The 17,738-nt window shown below is 41.7% G+C and overlaps 1 protein-coding gene across 32 annotated transcripts in view; it reads right to left on the reverse strand.

The window, feature by feature from the left end:
• Window positions 1-17,498, reverse strand: part of mical3a (microtubule associated monooxygenase, calponin and LIM domain containing 3a) — a 73,697-nt gene extending 56,199 nt beyond the window's left edge. For 8 of the 32 annotated variants that reach the window (XM_028408654.1, XM_028408658.1, XM_028408655.1 and 5 more), the window contains exon 1: window positions 213-471. The gene's annotated coding sequence lies outside the window, so the exon portion shown is untranslated. Of the gene's footprint in view, window positions 1-212; window positions 492-3,134; window positions 3,466-17,355 lie in introns of those variants that run through there. The other 24 variants (XM_028408669.1, XM_028408668.1, XM_028408667.1 and 21 more) reach the window with 11 other exon arrangements.
• Between the last annotated feature and the right edge of the window lie 240 nt (window positions 17,499-17,738).

Raw genomic sequence — 17,738 nt, forward strand, 5'->3', positions numbered from 1 at the left:
CCGAGGTCGGCAGAGCACCGTGCATGTCCTATGCAAGATAAAAAATGCCAAATTTTATTAGGGGTCCGAGTAGTTAAATCGTTAGTTGCTCTATTAAACCCACCAGAGGGTGACCATTCCCAGACGTGGAAAGGTGCAGTCAGTCCGCGGATCCCACGGTAACATTAAAAAATGCACCGTGTTTGTCATGCAAGCGGGAGACATATTCTTACCTTTGAATCCTGCGCGTTTATAATCCACTCGTGGATAGCGTCAATAAATCCATGTCAGTGTGTAAAATAGGAAAAATAAAAAAAATCCAAAATGTATGTCTATTATTTTGAGTGTACTGCTCGTTACGACCAAAGCAGAGAGCCTCAGAGAGCAGGGGAGAAGGCGCAACTTGAAACTGACAGAGAGGGATCGGTCGGAACTACAATGGCGGCAAGGAGGGGGGAGAAGGCAAGACTATAAATAATAACATTTCACCGAGCCATAGCGAGCTGTAAACTCCGGTGACATTTATGTTAAAACAAAAAAATAGATAACTATCAGGGGGTACGCTGAGCGAAAATTGGGTTTTGCCGGCATGTGTCTAAGCTTCTAAAATGAGCAGCCCCCGCACCTCCTTGAAGTGGGCCTGCGTGTTTTAACTTAGTTAAATCCGATTGGTCTCTTCCAATGTGACGCAGCAGTACTGCTGCCTTCACGTGGTGTAAGAAACAACAGAACTGCTGTACATAACAGGGAGAGGCGGGCTGGATTGTGTTTTACATGATTGCTGAAATGTTTAGATTAACTGTTTCGTATTTACCACAGATACACCGCGGTACTTTGTGCGTGATTGTTCAATGTTGTTGTTAAATACTTACCAACATGACTTGACCCGATAGTTTGAAACATGGTTGTTTACAACTGAGGGCACTAAAATGAGGCTTTAGAGTCCATTGTTAATAAGAAAAATTAATATCCAATATTTAAATAGGACTCTTAAAAAATATATATGTCTTAACTTAAAATTCTGTATCTTCTGTTAGGATTGAAATTAATTCAACATGGTTGCTGATTTCCTCAACTGAATTATCAGAATAACTAAATTAGCAGTGTTTGCAGCAGTCACGTGTCTTTGCTAAACAAATATACACACCATTGAATGGACAATTGTTTTAACTGGTTGCAGCATGACATGAAGTAACGGACAGTAAGTCCCAGCACATGCTTTGTGCTTGTCTGCATGTGTGTTTTCCACTATAAGGAATCTTGAAGATATATACTTCCCACTGAAGTCTATTTGTTTGTTTTCCAACAAAATATATACGCAGAGATTGTGCAGTGGTTTCAGAGGGGCTGAAGTTTGCCTTAGTGGAAAACCATAAGATTACAACTTGAGGAAAATTATAAGTTTCAAACAATTGCTTTCAAATGGCAAGACATCACATAAAAAAACAGCAAGTCTATGGCTGCCTCCCAAAGACAGAAATATGCACTGATACACTGCTTTTGTTCAACAGACACCAAAAGACTCTGTTCATTCTACAAATATATATTGTTTACACCATTCACCCAGCAATCTATGCTGCAAATGCAAAGAACCTATTACCCATAATAGGCATTATTATTATTACACAGTGATTATCCTAAGTGTGCTGTCTAAAGAAAGGTCAACAACTTGCTGTTGCTTTAATAAACCCATTATCAGAATTACTGCTGGTTCAAATGTTCATCTAGCGCAGGCTAGCAAAAACCATTGCAGTTTTACATAGTGACAACCTGACGCATATTTAATCTACTTTAATCAGCTTTATATCAAGAGTCCCTGTAGTGTTTCCATCTCAGGCTGAAAGGAGGAACCCTTCTGTCACTATCAGCTCCGCACACATTACACACTCAGTCTCTCCCTCTCGGGGATCTGACTAGGCGGACACTTTCCTGTCTCCTCCTGTCACTGGACAGATATGCCTGCTGTGCAGCTGTTTTTTTAAGTATCTGGAGAGATCTCACTAAGATCCTTGAACATAACCATGTGGCAGCATCAACATCACTTTTGTTTATGTGGCAAACTTAAAAAAATTCTTCCCTGCAAAACATCTGTTCTACCTACACATATGTAGAGGAAAAGATACAAGGGAACTGAATGGAATTGAAGAGGTACAAGGACATGTATGGAGTCACGCCAGACATAATTCTATCCAGATTAGGTCTAAGTGGAATTTATCACTGTAAATACAGTACTGCGCTGTCTTCTCATAGAAAAAGTGGAATGATTGTTACATCTCCAGACATGCTTATTATAAGGTTTCCATAATGTTTTCTTAAAAGGAACCCCTGAGGCAGAAAACATAGGTTTGCATACCTGCCAAAGTGTGTAATTGCTTGTATAATTTTTAACTTAGTTCAAAAGATTTTTTTAACAAAATTAATAAGAAAATTAGTCACAGACTGGAAAAATGAACTAAGAGGAATTTACATTATTACCCACAATAAAACTCAAACTCTTTGGTATGAAATTGAAAACAGCGACATTGCATCATAACAAGTTATTGCACCACTAATATGAGGTTTAAACCTAGGATACATTTTGGTTTAAACCTAGGCAACATTTTGACTGTGAATGAAAAGTGCATAAATCTCACTCTTCCTACCAAAGATGTTCCACATATGAGGCCTCCAATCAGAACAAGCTGCCCTACTTTGATTTGATATAATTTGCTAATTAAACGAACCACCGGGGGACACAAAGTGCCGGCAAGGTCTGACAGAGAGAGAGAGAGAGAGAGAGAGAAAAGGAAGTCATACTTGGAGGAATAAGAGCTGCCGGATTATAATACATCAGAGATCCACATTATGAAACAGCCTTTAATTGCACTGAGCACCTCGGTTCCCACCACGCCTCTGGTCACCGACTGAGCTTTATCATTAGCTTTTGAAGGATCAGTGGCATGCAGACAAAGACATGCTGTCTACCTAAGGTGAGGCAGGCTGGATGCATTCTAAACACCACAAAGGAATTATACATGATGTCATCCTTGAAATCCTGAAAGGCAACTGCCATATCACATTATCAAACACAGATGACAATAGACTGCATGAAAAATCTGCGTTCATTCACTCATGCCAGCTCAGGTGAAAGAGGATAATAGCGGTCAAGTACTTACAGCAACGAGGGGAGCCAAGCCGAACATCCAAAAAGCTATTCCTCTGGCTGGGATTGTTCTATTTCCCCCTTCTCTTTCTGCTTCTCCTCCCTCCTTCTTTCCCCCCCACCTCTTCTCACCACAGCAAGATGCTGCCTGGACCAGTGCTCGTTGTCATGGTAACCGGGACTAGGAGGGGTGGGGGTAGAGGGGGATTCACATGTGACTAGATCTCCTTGGTTGCTGATTGGCCAAGCACGCTGAAGTAAAAAGGGAGAGGTGGGGAACAGGAGGGAGAGTGATGTCACAGGCACAACAGTTCACAGATTGGAGGAATCCTCATCCAGGCTGCCTGCAAGCACACACACACAAACACACACACACACAATGGGCATCTTTTAAGGTGGGGCTGATCTGAAGTGGAACTATTTCACTGTCAGGATGACTGACTGAATAGCATGCAACAATGTGGGTCATCGGCCTCAGTTTTTATTGCTTTCATGTGCATTACTGCTGTTGCCATTAAAATTATTTTCAAACTGCCAGAAATAACACAAGTGTTAAAGGACATACTAGAGCACCCATGTGTGACAGCTTGACCAGCTGGCCAACAACACTTCAACCTCCTTCAGGGGCTGTGGATGCCTATTTATAGTATTGCAGAAGCTAGACAGACGCATAACTGCTGCTATTCACTCCTAGGCAGAGTAATAGTGCAAGCATGCACGAAAAGGTAAACATTCAAAAGGTGGATGTTCACTGAGACCTACAGAGACTGCTGCTACCACTAAATCACTTCCACAAGTGAGAGATGACATCATTGCATTCAGGTTTATGTGGAGTTTTAAAGATGCCAAAAGTAAAAGAACACTATGTACGTGTATAAATTTTAGTTCAGTTTAGTTTAACAGAACTTGTATGTCAAAGGAAGCGCAAGAACAGGAGGACTTAAACCAGCAGAGGGAAAAAAGCTGTTTGTGCTCATTGAGGCAATAAGATCTTTTACATCCCATTTGAGAGAAAGTAGGTCTCTGTCAGTTTCACGCTCGTTCCCAACGATGACATGAGTAATCATGGTCCAGGCCCGTTCTGCAGCCCGTTGTGTAACTGTATCTGGGATCAGTCCAGTGATGCCAGAGATGAGAAATGTTCTTGTTCTGGGGGAATCATGTTCGTTTTTCTAAGCTAATGTCATGTGTTACCCTTCTAAGGTATAAGGCAATGCAAAAACATGTCTCACTAATCCTAAGTAAAGGTCATCTAAATACATTTTCTTTAGTCTCTATAACATAACATGTTTTAAATTAAGCAAAGAAAAAATACATGCTTTTATTTTTCTTTTTTTTAATAAAGAAGTTTCATTTTAAAATACACTTAGTGTCTGAATTAATCACAAATGTAGCTGAAACATGCTCCGAAGGCAGGGCCATACATTATGCAGCAATTTTTCTTTTAATGCGTAAACTGGGCAGTGAAAATTATTAATAAAACATGCACTGCTGTCTCCAAAGCCATCTGTCTCTACACCCAGCTGACACTGCCCACATAAAGGTGTTATTCATCCTGGTCAGAAAACATGTTATTTATAGCATTTAATAACACCATATCTCTCAGCTCATTCCTGCTGCATTCCTGCTCATCTAAATCATAAAGAGACAGAAATATGCCTTATCATATGTGTGTGATGATGGAGGACGAGGTCTACAGGTCTAAAGCTCTCTGAAAGAACTGAAGCAATGTGATAGTTTATAATGGAGAGAAAACATCATGTCTGTGGGTATAAGTATACTGTCCTCTTTTTTTCCAAATGTGAGGACGAATAGGTGGAATAGATAATGAGAGCAGTGATACTAATAGGTGATCTCATCATGTTCATGGCCTGCCATCAGGACCTGATTACAGGCCAGTGAGCATTGGAGCCTCAGAGAATGAGGAGGAGGAGGAGTTAGATGGCACTAGGACACAAATTTCACAATAAATAAAATTAAATGTCAGACGTAAGGATCACAACAGTTATTGTATAAAACAAGGTCTCCGACAGTGTTACATTCCCACAAGGTTACGGTAAATGTACGATAAATTGGCATTTAATCTATAAGTAGAACTCTAACCCTGCAAGAAATGTCTTCTTGTTAGGGTGAGTGAACTAGCAGACAAAAACATGCAAATATGATTTGTCACTGCAGAGTCCTCCAGTGTAAACACACTGTTACTGGCAGTCTTGTGATTAACTTCTTACTGCTAGCCATTAGCCATTGTAAAAAAAACAGTCCATCACATGGTCTGGCAAGTTCATGCACACGCATAGTCCAGTTACCATTAAGTGACCACTAATACACATCACTCAGGCCAGCATGAGGTGCCCAGCCTTTATATTCTATGCAATCGTTTGAACTCTGGGATAAACACAACATGAACCTTCTTAGCCAAAATAAAAGAATCACATGAGTATTTTAGGTAACATGAATCCAGCCTGTGCTGAAACTTGAACATTTAATTTCCTTCAGAACCATGAGTACTAACCCTGTGCAAACACTACATAAATCAGCTCCAGTCAGCTGCCCCTGAGCATGATGGGTATGAGAGGAGGGGGGAAATGAAGACAGGGTGATGTGTGTGCAGTAGCAGGGGATCAAACAGAGAAATCTAGAAAAAAAATAAGTTTCTGAAGTAAAACACAAAGACAGAGGAGACAGAGGTAGACAATAGGATCAGATTTCAGGAGGTCTGGCTGTGTCTGTGGTCAGTCTGAGCCTGGCTAAATTTAACTGTATGTGTTTAGGAGACCTCAGACCAGACCAGAGCTGTGTGAGGACTGAAACAGCAGCAGCAGTGGCCAGGGTGCGGCCACACTGGACATATTTCTCACACTGTTGGCCATTCACTGTGTCCATGAACTGCTAACACGGTAGGTTAAAAATCCAGCCCTTCCTAGAAGTTAAAAAGGTCAAAAGTCATGGCTGTGACCTGCCATCCTCATAGCAACACCGAATGTCATGACTCTGGGTGTTTAGGGGGTCAAAGGTTACTGTTGTGGCTGTCTATATTGGACTGGCCATAAGTGGTTCACATGCTGATAAGGAATCAACCAATACATGGTTACTAACGAATGTTTAGTTCAAGAAAATAAATTCACACATAGCAACAATCATGCTAGCAGTTTAGTTTTGAGCTAATAGCTAAAATATAGGCAACATTTTAGGGCTCATCTATGGAGACCATAAATGTCTGTAACACATTTTGTGGCAATCCATCCAATACAGCTGTTTACATATGAATTTAACAGTAGCAGCTTCTATTCTGGTTGTTTTGCTAGGCTGCCCTTCTGCAGATAATTGCCTGCTGCACTCATCAGAAAAAATGAGTCTTTCCATAGTCGAGTTGGTTAAGCAGGATGTACAGACTCTAATTGAATCTCTGTCTCCCAGTGTACACAATAAGCAGAGGGCAGCCATGAGTGGTCTTAGTGGGCTTTCACAGAGAATACTAATGGAGAATGTATCTCTATACAGTCTGCACTGTACTAAAAAAGCATCTTATATTTCAATAAACCAGCATAAATGTCAATCTAAGCAACACAAAGCTGCCTACAAGCAGTTCTACACAGTGTGTGTGTGTGTGTTGAAATGTTGTCCTTATGAAAATTTAAGCCAATCTTCATGACTGAGCGGCAAAGACTCACCTTGACCAGCCAATCCCCGACAGACAGCCTGCTCAGATCACGGCATTACCTCTGACACAAACAAGGATTTAAAGATGATCTGTTACCATGGCAACCAGAGTTTCGTCCTTCTCTGGCCAATAGGTGAATATAGGGTCCTGTTGGCTTTAACATACTCAAATGTGTCTGATACAAGTTGGGAAAATATTCAATGTGAAATTCAAAATAGAGAATAGGACTGATTCTATTTTACTCATGTTGTTTTCTCATCTGCTAGCTTTAATCTTAATAAAACATTCTAATTCAGATGGATCATTTCTGCTGTACTAAGATTAATACAGTGGGGGGGAGGAAAAACAAGCTAGACACAACAGTGCATGAAAATAGATGATTGCAACTAAATCCATGGCATTAGGTGGTTTAATAAGTTAAATTATGTTCTCCCACAGGGAGAATCATACTGATAAAGGCTGGGAGCTGTGCCAGTTCACTTGACTTGATAATCTAAAAGTTAGCTTCATTAGAAAACTTCGTTAGATATGATTATAGATCAGTTTCAGACACAACAAAAGCCACAAAGTCCCAGGTAATAGATTAAACTCAAGTTTACTCTTAAGGGAATCTTTGTTATATTGTAGCAGAGGACGGTCACTGCAGGGACAAGCACACCAAGACACTGACATGATGCAGGCAGCCCCCTCTGGAGAAAGTAGATATCACTTTTTATACATATAGTACTATATCAGTGCCATCAGTGTTAAATTCCACACTTACCACAAAGGGTGTGATTACACTTTCCCATATCAAATACCAAATGGTGACTTGAAACAATGTGTGCTTGTGACTAGAACAGAATTTTAATTGTGCTCCGCTTAGGACTGCCAAGGTGCCCTCCTCTCCCTCCCTCTCTCTCTGTTTTTCCCCTCCCTCTTTTGACCTCTTTTCACGCACTGTCTTCCTCCCAGAGTGATGCAGCTGTATCCTTACCCAGATTTCTTATCAACTTCTCCACCAGCAGGCACTAACCGTAATCAGGAAGACACAGTTTCAGCAGAGCCTTTTTATTCCAGTTGGAGACAATGCAGAGATCAGCAGCAGTTTACACAACCTCAGAGCTTAGCACGATTCAATTTGCAGCAGGATTTTGTCCATCTGTAATCAAAAACCGGAGCTGATCACTTGAGACGACGTAGTGTGTCGTTTTCTCAGTTTGCAAAATGTGCTTGACCCCTATTTTAACCTTGATTTCCAATGTGAAAAAACACCAGCATTCACTTTTCATTTAGCAGCTTCCATTTTGCATTTTAACTGCAGCTCATACATGCAGATGTTGACTCAGTAATTCCATAACGGGCTGAGGTCATGGTTTCAGCAGAGTGTTGAACCTGATACAAAGTGGCCATGATGATCACGTATCCACTGCGTTCACAATACGTCTGTGCACAAACGCAGCTCAAGGACAGAAACCCAACACCCACTCCACAATAACACGCATGCACACGTAGCAGTTAACACGTATGCATTCATGCACAACCAACGACAGAACACTGATACATTCCCAAGCTTTGTATCCACTATTATAAATGACCATTGTGTGTTGCAGGACACAACAAACCTCTCTTGTCTTTTATGGGCCTAGTAACAAGAATCTATGAATTACTTGTGTTTGATAACAGTCCTACATTAGTCATTAGTTACATGAAGTTCAAATACTAAAAAAAAGGAAAAAAAAAGAATAAAGCTGTGTTGGGATCTCAGCTCAGCAGCAGTGTGCAGCACCACCACCAGACAGCCTCCTGCTGTCAGTCTGAGGCTCTGACTCAGTTTCTGGGAGCCAATAACACAACAGGATGTCTGAAAGATGGAGGTGGCTGGTGAGTCCGGTTATTTAAGAATATAAGAAAAAACACAGAATAAAGGAGCAAATGAATTCTCTACAACACACCAAGGACATTCTACCCTAGGCTGTAAACTTATCTATTACCAGAATTACACACACAAACAGATGACTTTGTATACAAAGAACTATACTGGTCTTCATGGAAAGAACTCTGGGAGCAGATGTTATGTTCCCAGTCCAAATATTGACAGTTGTTGGTTGATGGTGCAAGTCAGAGGTGACAGCATAGATGGAGCTGTCAATGAGTTTCCTCACAGGGTTTTTAACACAATCCATTACTGGGTGTCTAATGGCAACACATTGATTTCACACCAATTAGACATGAGTTACACTCTGGGACAGATTCTCAGCTGTCCGTCTTTTAAATGGTTTATTTCCAACCATATAAGAGCTGTGTTTTTGGTGCTGGTAATACATTTTGTACAATAATCACAGAATATTGTGATTATTGTTTAAATGCTCTTCCCTCTCCTGCTCCTCAGCTCTCCACATTCTCACAGTCCATCTTATCAAAGCAGATCTCTGCCCTCTGTGTCGATGGAAAAGAGCAAACACACAACTATCGTTCGCAGCTGTTCAAATATTGTGACATGTGATCTCGGGCTGGCACAAAGAACGCTTGTAATGAGACAAAAGACTGGGAGAGCTGGGAGCTCATCGCTGCGACTTGTCCCCAACTCTCCACTCAAACACACAGTGTGTGTATTTATTGTGCATTCTGTTACACTTCACACAGAGCTGTTGCCTCGGCCCTCTGAGAAATATCCTTGTGCTGAAGTGTCGGCTACTGCTGAAAGTTTACCACCCACAATCATGTAAAACAAACACCAGGAAATCAGAGGAGAAGCACTGAACCAGTGGCACTGAGCGGAGGTTTTTAAACAGAAATGTTATCAAAGTCAATGAATTTCTTATCTTAAGAAAGAACAAATCTGCTTTTGTTCTGCAGCTTGCTCTTTGTCACTCCATGACAAGATTTCCACAGCCATTTATTTATCCCACTGTCAAAGCTTGCACTGAGGACGAGGATCAAACCAAATCCTTCTAAGCTAACACACTGTGAGCACTTTTGGTATTGACACATTTGTCAAAGATTATGTCTTTGCACAATGACAATGATGTTTGTATTCAAGTCCACTGCTGAACAGTTTGACAAAATTTCTGAGAAAATCATGGCGCTTCAGTGGAGACCTTGATGAAAACATGAAACATGAACCCCCCAAATCATCAGGAGTCATCTCCACATGGGCAACAAATGTCTGCACGAGGTGAAGGGTCAACCTGTTTCACATAAACTCACTTCACCAACAAAGAGAAATTCAATCTATGTCAATGAGAAAAAAAAGGTGTTATTGAGATCTTGAGACCTTTGAAAGGCCTGATTACTTGTGTTTCCTCCAGCATTATAAATGAAAACACATTATAAATAAAGATCAATGTTGTTTACACAACAGCATTTTTAATGTGGCAGGAATACAGCATCAATAACTTTGTTTGGATTAAGGGGATCCTATAAATTTGTTCCTTAATACAGTTGGAGCGTTGTGCATGGACAATGCGTACATAGCTGCAGCCAAATCTATCTAACTGGGAAATGAAAAACAGATCGAATTAACAGTAAGAGAAGAAAAGAAAGATCACGTCAGAGACCAGCTATTCTGATAATCCCAGAGCTGAGACGTGACCTCGCCGAGAGGCCTCGAATGGTGTGTGTGTGTCATGTCCGCCTTTCTTCTGGAAAGCCTGGATGAGGCTGTGCAGACTTGGCTCGTTAAGACGCACGGAAGTATGAAATAATAGTTGAGGTGAATTTGGCCATAAACAGGAGAACATGAGCTGATCAAGGTCGTCATCTTGATCAGAAGGAGAGGATGCAGCAGCTTGACAAACTGAAGGATGTTGTCCACATAACACATCTAATAAATATGACGAAATATGATGCCCTTTCCCTTGAAGTTACTAAAACTACTGTTGGCGTAAATGTAAATCAAATAATGAGTCATAAACATGGATATGAAGTTTCTAGTTTTTAGGTACAATAGTGTGCGTTTATTTTAAAATAAAACACAAATTACAGCTGAATTAAATGTTAAAGAATTAGGATTACTGAACAGCTGCTGTAGGTGGACAGTGCTGTGCATATGTATCCATATGTATGATGCCAAGCTTTGCCAGCCTCTCTCTCTAACTGTGGCCTGACTGTGCGCACGAATGACTCACATTTGGCTCGCAGCTCTCGTCCTGACATCAGCTCTGATCCATGACCTCATGTCTTTGTTTTCTCCCCCCCTCATCCCAGTGAAGCTTATCATTAAGAGAGGAAGGGAAAGGTTTCTATTATCACCTTTCAACAATCTCCACCTGCATAAAAAAGAATTAACACTCACTCAGCCAAAATGACATAACAGTAGAAAACTTTTCTGGCTAGATTGAATGCACGAGAGCAGGATTACACTGTGTGTGTCTCCTATACAAGCTGGATGACAACACTCATTTTATTTTTTGACAACAGTCATCCCATCATTATTCTCACCCAGTGAGGGTGTGTAGCAGAAAGTTGGGTAAATCCTGCGGGATGACTTTCTGTGGTGTCATTTGATGGGTTACCGTGGTAACACTGTCAACAGCTCATCATAGTGCGGCTGTCCATACAGAAGCCGTGGCTGCTGTAATGTGCGATGTGCTCAATGACAAACATTAAACCAAAACAGATTTGCTGCTATAACCTATGGAGCACTGTGTGGGACAAGCAGGAGCAGATAAGTGCAGTAACCTGAAATGAACCTTCGCTCCACTTGCTGAGGGAAAAATCTGCTGAAGGCAAGAGTAGAAACAGAGCTCAGCCACACCCAGAGTACACAACCACACTCAATAGGAGTGAATATGTGTGGCAAAGAAGATTCCCACAGTCCATGTGGCAGGTTGGCCTGAGCTCAGCCGCTTCAAAGAAGCAACACAGATTATGACAATGACAAGAACATTATTCTCAGCTCAATCCCTCCTGTTATCTCTGCTGAATGATCAGGCTGACCTCATTCTTTACATTAGGCTTTGCATCTGAGAACACTGTACCAGTATGAATTTGCTGAACTATGTGATGTTGATGTCTTCGCTTTTGTCTGCTTTTGTGAATTTTCACAGTAGGTGCAAGTGTCAATTCAAACCATGTCGGTCTGAGGAGGCTGACAGCAGCCAGTGGAATCTCTTTGCATTCATCAGATTTATAACACGTGGTGCTGAACACACATAAGCAGACAAAGCTTTGTAAGCTTTGCTAAGGGGGATGAACATGCACAGAGCATGTGCAATATTTCCAAATACATATAAGCATTAGATTAAAAAGCAACAGTTTTCTGTTCAGGCAATTATATTCTAAATATCATATTATCTACAAGTACCATGGATGGTTTGTTTCTATGGGTGTCTCTGGTTGCTGTGTGACTGACACACTGCCTGTCTGCTGAGATTGGATCAAAGAACCAGTAAGACAGCTGCGGTTAAGTCCAGTTTCTGTGTCTCTCTCGCTCTCTCTTCATGTTTGTGTGGACATGAATCATATGTCCCAATGTGTTGCATCTATTTATGAACATCTGACCCTATGTCTGACCTCATGCCAACACCCCGCTGGCCTGAGAATGTGTTGAGGCATGTAACCCGCTTCTCACAGTTCACTGATGCCACATCCTGTTTTCTGCCTTTCTGCACCATCAGCCTCACCTATTTCACACACAAACCTGCTGTTTCACCTGGCCTAACAGACAGATTCACCTGGGAAAATCAAGCATTAGCATTAGCATTCCGAGTCTTATTGCATGCAACATCTAAAAATATGGATGTGATAAATGTATGTAACTCACACGTAAATGTCTGACGAATCGTCCTGAGAAAATGATGCAAAAATAATAGTTAAATGGATGAACCATGTAATTTCAACCAATCAGATTGGGTCTTGCTGTTACCACCATAATCACACCTAAAACAGTAGCTGCCAGTAGAGCTTTGCATAAGGGGGGGCTGACTGATCTGAACATTGCAGTTCTAGCACATAGCTTGAAGCCTGGCAAGATGGATCGTCACATGATCTCATGAGAATCCAGCTGGCTCACAAGAGAAGTATTTTTGGACACATGGCTAAAAGTCCTTCTCCTTTTAACTTTGCTCTTATCTTCTCCTATCTTGACTATTACCTGGTTCAGCTGCAATCAACACAAAGGTTGGGGGCCCTTAAAAAACAACAAAGACATTAAAAGGTAGGGCCAAAGGTAGGACTTTGGATGCCTCCAAATAAGATTAAGTCTGTTTTGTTGGGGGGTAAACTAATGGGGAAGTTGACATGACCACATGAGCACTACCTACAGCTACAAGAACCAGTGCTAATTTTGGAGGGAAATAAACATTAAAACCCTTGGTCTGTCATTCATGACAAATTCTGCCAGGTAATTGGGCAGATATAACTGTTTCAGATAAAAGCACAGCACTTCCAGAACATGCAACAACACCAAGCATGTTCACGTGGAGGTCAAGTGAAGCTATCCAGGGACGCAGGGATTATTTTTGCTATCACTTCCATTCTAATCAGACACACAAGCAGACACATCTTACAGGCCACACCACCCTTTAACCTGTTTCGTGTCAGATGTCACCCACATCTGAAACAGGTTAGCGTGATGACTTGTAAACAAAAGACATGCAGGCTGCAGAGAACACATCTGACAACAGGGAGATCTATTGGATTTCTTCATTCATGGTTGTGACCTAAACTACAACAGATGTGCAATCCTCTATTAAAAACACCACAAAGACAAACTTTGAATTTGTTTACAGACATGCACTGTTGTCTTGACATAAAGCATATATGAAAATATTGCTTAATAGTTTTATTCTAATCGTTGTCATATCAGCAATGTTTGTGTGGATGTAACGTGTGTATTCAAACAGAAATCTGATACAGAAGTCAGAAGACATGGTCATATGGTGCCCATATGTTGCAGTCCAACGAGCATGCAGCTCATAATTAAACGTCAGACTGTTAGGGTTTTTTAATTTAATAGCAAGAGGAGGATAATTGTTCTATTTTCACTTTATTCATGTTTATGAAGCATGTGTGCTATGTAACTGATTGTAAACATGCATGTGTCCTCAAAATCCTCTCAGACTGACATTCATCCACACTACAGGATCAAAAAGAAACTCACCTAAAAAGAATCATGTCTGGGAGTGATGAGTGACGCAAGCCTTAATATGTCATTTGTACCCTGTTGCGTGGCGGGTTTTATTACTTTGTTGATTTTTTTTTTTTTTTTTACATCTACACTATTGTTCAACAGTTTGTGTCATTTGGAAATGTCATTTTTTTTAATCAAGATAACATTAAAGTAATCGGACATACAGTCCAGTGTAAAAAAGTGTTAAAAAGGCTAATTGATGATAGCACAGCTGAACTGTTATGCTGACAAGAAAAGCTATAGAACTGGCCTGGTGACCCCACACTTGAACGGTAGTGTATGTGAGTAGTAAAAGTATGTGACTCAACGATTAGAATCCATCTGTTTACAGGTGATTTCAAGTGCCCTGTTTTACTTAACACTGATCCATCAAAGTCAGATCTTCACAACATGTATTTGTGGAAGTGTACAATCGGCACTATCGGCACCCCATGGCTACAAAAAGTTACAAAACAATCTCTAAAGAGTCTGGACTCCACAAATTCACAGATAGATTGTGTGCATACTGAAGGAATTCAAGTCTATAGTTAGGATCCCACTGACGGAGAGTGATGGTGGTAGACAGTTGTTCATCTCAGCATTAATATTTTGCCTGCTTTTTTGTAAAGAAGAAAGGGGAATATCAGGAGAAAATACAACACAAGATCTCTGAGTGTAATTTCTTTCAACAGCTCTTCAAAATGTTCACTTCTTCCTTCCTTCCTTCACCCAGTGGTCCTTCAGTGGATGCTGAACACGGCAGCAATCCATTTCGCTGATGTCTGCTGATGAGGTTAGCTAAACTCCCAGCTCAGTAGGAGCATAAAGGAAATGGCAGCAACAAACTATTTAACAGAATGTTCATAAATCAGCCACAGACCCAAGATAATCTCATTATAATGAGGCAGATTTTTTTTGAGGGGAAATGCTGAGAATGCTTCTAACCATCCTTCCAAGTGGCCTCAATGTCATGTTCAGGGGAATGTTAGCCAACATGTTTTGGATTCTGTGGTTGATATAAATTCTCTGATTATTTATGGGGCAATGTTTAGTTACAGCCGGTTTGCATGAGGTCTACAAGGGTCGCAGTTTGTTCTGCAATGGTGAAAATCTCCAGCACAAATGAACGTGAGTGCATAACAACAAAAAAATGCTGCAGTCAACCGTGATCCACCAAAGAGCAGTCAGACAAGACAAAGCACACCCCTGCAGAGTCCATCTGCTGACCACAACAAAGCTATTAGAGAAATAATAGCTTAACAGGATTACCTGCTGATTATCATCTGGACAGTTCACAATAAAAAGCAGTTTCTGAAGCTCTTCTAAATGAAAAAGACGTACAGGGACGATATCTATTCTTAAAAAACAAAACATTTAACTTTATTATTTTCCACATCTTTATAATTCCTCTCAATCTGCCATGTTGTATAAGGGTGTAACAAATCAAATCTCCTCTCTCACACATACACATAGATAGTGTAAGAGTTGCCTGGCAGAGCTGCTACTGCTGCAGACTGTACTAAAAACATCCAGAGGCTGTGGTCTGCAGGGCAGCAGTGCAGAGATCCAGTGTCTGCCAGCAGGGATTAGCGCTGTCAGAGGATCAGCTGCGGCATACTGGGAAGCTTTGAAAAGTTTAACAGAATACCAAGGCCGATGGACAAAATGCAGTCTGCTGTTTTTGTGTAAATGAGGGCTTTGAATTAATGGGAAGTGATTGTTTAAAGTTTGTGGCAGAGAGAGGTGTCCTGTTTATCCTGCCTCAGAGGGTAAACTTCAGATTTTTCTTTGGTGATGAATATGTGAGTGATTGTAAGCTCTAACTTCATTTTGGGGTAGACATAGCAGTCTGAAGGTGTGAGATCAGGTGACACATCATCTAGATTCTGTCCTGGATTCGTGTTAACAGACCAGCATAAAAACCTCCTGCAATTGTTTGATCCTTCTCCACCAGCAGTACTCCCTTTGTATTCCAGAAAATAGGCTGTTGTTTTGCCGGCAGACCTCACAGATTTGTCTGGACATCATGGTCCCAAGTCGTATCACGGACAACTCTGAATCCACTTCTTGTCACTGCACAGACTCTTTAAAACTTTAAGTTATTCCCTTTTAGATAAAAAAAGTGCATCTTAGAAAGTGAAAATACACTTATTTCTTATTTCTTATACTTATTTCTTTGCAAACCACAATAAACATGTTTAATGTTCCAACCTCTGTGGCTGAGGGGACAACAGCTCGGCCTGTGGAAGACGTCCGGCAGCAGCTGACAGGCAGGATCAGTGTCTGAAGTCAGAGCAGGGGGCAGCTGCCGAGCAAACGGACGCTCTGACATAAATGACAGCTATTCACTTCCCCCTTGAACATCACATGAGCGCTGCCTCCTACTCAGCACAGTGCGGCACACAATATCCCACTGTGTCTTCTGATACAGTAGACAGGGAGGGAGACAGAGATAACCTGCACCGCGACCTTGAGGAGAGAGATCGTCCACAAGATGCTTAAGTGTGTGTGTGTGTGAGCAGAAGTTACCTGGCCTGAGACGCTGCAGTGTAATATTGCATCTAATGCAACCACCAGACTTAGACAGAAAGTAGGGCATCACCAGCCACTGGCAAAAAACAAAACAAAACAAAGAACAAAAACATGTTTTTCTGTACCCTTCCCTAACCTTTACTTCTCTGTCCCACAGCTGCTTGCTCATCCATGCCTCCACTCTTACGTCATCTGCTCACGGCTTACACGTGTGTAACCTTCTCCCTATAACCTTCTCCTTTCAGCATGTCTAGCACAGAAACCAGCCTCCTCTCTCCGTCTCTCGCTGCTTTTCCTGACGCCAACGTCAGACAGAGAAATGGGAAAATGACCCAATTACAGGGCAAAGATAACCTGCACTGACTGGTGGAGGAGGGGCAGGAGGAGGGATGATGATGATCATGGGAGAAAAATGATGGAGGGAAGGAGAAAAAGCTGTTGTCATCATCTCTTCTAAGGACAGCAGTGCCAGGTCTGTCCCCCTCCCTCAGCTGGACACTGCAGGAGACGCTGAGGTGCTGCAGTGGGTCCATCAGCCAACAAATCCTGCTGCTATTGATTCACACTGTAGGCTGCACTGATGCCTGCATGCAGGAATTGCATAATAAAAGAAGCCTGGCTTGTAAACAAGGAGGGCGAGGACCACATCCTCCCACAGCAACATCACTGACGCAGCTGTCTCACCAAAGCGTTTTCTGACAGGACAACACGTGCTATGGCGACCAAGCACACACAACACACAAACGTCTGTAACTACACTACGACGCCCACCAAAAAGCCACACACACACACCTTGGTTACAAAATAACAAACAGTGTAGAAAGACTGTCTGTGGTAGTGGAGTTTAGAAACTCTCAATGAATTCCTGAGCTGTGACTACAGGACACACACTACAGGACACACACATGTAGCTACACACACTGATTGTGATAGCAGTCTACTCACAAGTGCTCATGAAATCCTCTTCTCTCATCTGTCACAGGATCTCTTTCACACTTGTCCTCCTCCTTGTATTTCTGTCTTTCAGCAGCAACACACACACACACACAGACACACACGACTGCACAGAGAGAGCTGCAGTGCTGAAACTCTGTCAGTATGCTAATGCCAGGATCTGCCTCCTTCTCTGTTTCTCTCCTCCCTCCCTCCCTTCCTCACAGTTCTCTCCAAGGTCAGTGGGTAGAACCTGCCTGTGTGACTCCTCCCTTAGTGGACAATACCCCCCCCCACACACACGCACACCAACACCACCACCACTACCCCACCCGTTCCGGCAGTAATTACCGTCATGATCCAGATTAACTCCTGGGTGTGCTCTTGTTGTGTTA

The sequence above is a fragment of the Parambassis ranga genome, chromosome 6 (assembly GCF_900634625.1).
Source record: "Parambassis ranga chromosome 6, fParRan2.1, whole genome shotgun sequence".
Lineage (NCBI taxonomy): Eukaryota > Metazoa > Chordata > Actinopteri > Ambassidae > Parambassis > Parambassis ranga.